The following is a 3878-nucleotide window of genomic DNA, read 5'->3' as shown; positions in this document are numbered from 1 at the left end:
GGTGTGAAACCTATGGTTTTTTCAGTGAATTTAATAGGTTTTTTAAATGCTAATGCCAAACTAGAACTGGTGTGAAACCTATTGTTTTTTGAGTGAATTTAATAGGTTTTTTAAATGCTAATTCCTAACTATAACTGGTGTGAAACCTATGTTTTTTTCAGTGAATATATATATATAATATATATATATATATTCACTGAAAAAAACATAGGTTTCAGGCCTTATATAGCTAGGAATTAGCATTAAAAAACCTTTAAAATTCACTCAAAAAACTATAAGTTTTAGGGGCGTTATAGTTAGCTGGACATTTCACTCATACAAAACCATTGAAATTGTTTCTATATAGTTAGTTGTACTAACTATATTTCGCACACCCGCAATCCACTGCTGATGTCACATATTACATCATTCATGACATGGGCAGTGGCATCACTGATGACGTCTCAAATGACATCACTGATGACATAATCCAGTGAATGTGGTTTGCTTCGTTATTTAAATATGCATTATATATATATATATATATATATATATATATATATATATATATATATATATAGCAATTTCCATTGAAGAATGAGTGGATATATAAAAATAAATATTTGGATGGAGGATTTAGTAGCAGTGTAATTGACTATTTACTTGACCAATTCATAGTGCCTCACTAAATATAGTGGATAGTGACTAAACTGTGTGAATATCAGTATCACTTTGTCAGTTGTTGTGTAAACTGGTTCTCCAGTTGGTAACTAGCTATGTGAAAGTCTATAGTAGGTATTGATTAGTTAACTGAGTGTTTGTATCGGAGAGTGAATGTGTGTGTGGTTCGGTGGGGGGGTGTGTGACTGCGCAAAGATGTGGGAATACTTGATTCACTAGATATATGAAGTTAAAACTACATGTTCTAATAGTTGTTTGGGTGAGTGAATATATTTATGGGTGTGGTGATGAGCAAATATATTTCTCAATGGTACATGTCCAACAAACTAGAAAAATAAAAGGCAGTGTATGTGTCAGTTGTTGTATATAAATAAGTATACATAAGACTCAATGATTGTGTGAGTGACTGTATGGATAACTGTATACTTGTAATAATGATTTTATAATTCACTAAGTATGACTTACTATCTAAATGAATAGATGAAATTGTGTTGTATAAGTGTGTAGCTAAGTAAATATGTAAGTAGGATCCATTGTTTGCATAAGTGAGTAGGATGACTTCATATGTGAATAGGATGTGTGCTGGTGTGTAATGTCGATATAGGTGTTGAAGTATTTTTGATAGTGTTCTATTGTTCATGGACAGCATGTATGAGTGAATCTACAGGTAAGTGATTAGATGTGTGTGTACATCTATAAATCACTGAGTGGGTTTTTAGATACTTTTATTGCTGTGACAATGGATTCAAATATGATACTCTGTATTTTACAAAGAGTGATGAAAGATTTTACTAGTGTATGAAAAGGTGTATGTGATTGTCACGTGGATGATGTCATTTGAGATGTCATCAGTGATGTCACTGACCATGTCATGAATGATGTAATATGTGACATCATCAGCAGTGGATTGCGGGTGCGCGAAATATAGTTAGTACAACTAACTATATAGGAGCAATTTCAATGGTTTTGTATGAGTGAAATGTCCAGCTAACTATAACACCCCTAAAACTTATAGTTTTTTGAGCGAATTTTAAAGGTTTTTTAAATGCTAATTCCTAGCTCTATAAGGCCTGAAACCTATGGTTATTTTCAGTGAATATCAAAGGTTTTTTAAATGCTAATTCCTAACTATATAAGGCCTGAAACCTATGTTTTTTTCAGTGAATTTGAAAGGTTTTTTAAATGCTAATTCCTAACTATATAAGACGTGAAAGCCCACCAGGAATCTCCAGTATGCGCCAGGGGACTGCATTGCAGAGAGGTGTAATGAGGCCACACCCTTTTCTACACCTCTCTGCTACGCAGCCCCCGTGAATGTTTGAAGAGGGGGAACTAATTCCCCTTGCATACTGGGGGTCCCTGGGGGCCAACTAGCCCACCAGGAGCCTCCAGTATGCCCCAGGGGGCTGTGTTGCTTTGCCCCAGAGGGCTGCGGTCCCCGTGGCAGTGTGGGGGGGATTGGGCACCCCCACACTTCTTTATCACAATGCGCCCGCAATTTGGTCCCCCTGGGGGGTCATTTTTAAAAAAACATACCGGGTTTTAAAAAAAAATTGGGCCTTGGGGTTGTTTGTGGGACCACCTTAACAGGCCTAGGGGTCAGGGTGTTTCTACCCTGTCCCCTTTTTGTGTTCTACACGTTTGTTTTTCTGCTTTCTTGTGCCTCAGTCTAATGAGCACAAGATGGCTGCCAACACTTCCTGGTTTGGAGTGTTGACAGCCAATAAGCATGCAGCTTTCTTGGAAAGGTATGCGCCCCGTCCGCGTACCATATGCATACGTACGCGGACCCATACGCGCACGTTACGCGCACCCCACAATTTTTCATTTTTTTTTTTTGCCTTGGGGGGTCCTAGTGGGACACCCTGAGCAGGCCTAGGGGGTCAGGGTGCTTCTACCCTGCCCCCTTTTTGAGTTCTACACGTTTGTTTTTCTGCGTTCGTCTGCCTCAGTCTACCGAGGCACAAGATGGCTGCCAACAATTTCTGTTTTGGAGTGTTGACAGACATTGGCAGCCAATCAGCATGCAGCTCGCGCATGCGAAGGTCCGCGCACATCCATATAAATATATATATATTATAGTTAGCTGGACATTTTACTCATACAAAACCATTGAACTTTCCCCGTTATAGTTAGTTGTACTCACTATAACTTGCGCGCCCGCAATCCACTGCTGATGATGTCACATATTACATCATTCATGACATGGCCCGTAACATCACTGATGACATCATCCAGTGAATGTGGTTTGCTTTGATATTTAAATATGTATTATAAATACACTACTTTCCATTGAAGAATGAGTGGATATATAAATATAAATGTGTGGATGGTGGATTTAGTAAGTGTCATTGATTGTTTCCTTGACTAATTTGTAGAGTCTCATTATATATAATGTGTAGTCACTAAACTGTGTGAAATCTTTATTGCTTTGTCTTAATTGCTATGTTAAAGGCTATATTTGTTATTGGTTTCCTAACTGAGTATTTATATGGGTAAATGAATGTCTATGTGGTTTGGTGGGGGTGTGTGATTGCCAAAAAATGTGTGAATAGTTCATTCAGTAGGTATATGAGGTTAAGACTACATGTTATAACAGTTGTTTCAGTGAGTGTATATGTTTATGGGTGTGGTGGTGATGAAATATTTCTCTCAATGGTACATCTCCATTAAACTTGAAAAAAAAAGGTAGTGTATGTGACAGTTATATCTAATTAAGTGTACCTAAGACTTAGTGATTGTATGAGTCACTATATGGATAACTGTATACTTGTAATAGTGATTTTATAACACACAAAGTGTGAGTTACTATCTATTTAAATAGATGAAGTGTTGTTTGTATAAGTGTGTAGGTGAGTAAATGTAAGTATAATCAATTGTTTGCATAAGTCAGAAGGATGTCTTTATAAGTGAATACAATGTGTGCTGGTGTGTAATGTTGAAATAGGCGTATAAGTATATTTGATAGTGTTCTGTTGATTATTCACTGCATATAACACTGAATCTTTAGGTAAGTGATTAGATGTGTGTATAATTCGATGAATAACTGAGTGGGTGTTTAGAAATTTCTATTGGTGTGTCAATGGTTTCAAATATGGCACTTTCTATTTTACAGTGAGTGATGAAAGATTATACTAGTGTGTGATGAGGTGTATTTGATTGTCACATGGATGATGTCATCAGTGATGTCATTTGAGATGTCATCAGTGATGCCATCA

Source organism: Lissotriton vulgaris, chromosome 4_1, assembly GCF_964263255.1.
Source record: "Lissotriton vulgaris chromosome 4_1, aLisVul1.2, whole genome shotgun sequence".
Taxonomy (NCBI): Eukaryota; Metazoa; Chordata; class Amphibia; order Caudata; family Salamandridae; genus Lissotriton; species Lissotriton vulgaris.
This window is presented reverse-complemented; position numbering follows the sequence as displayed.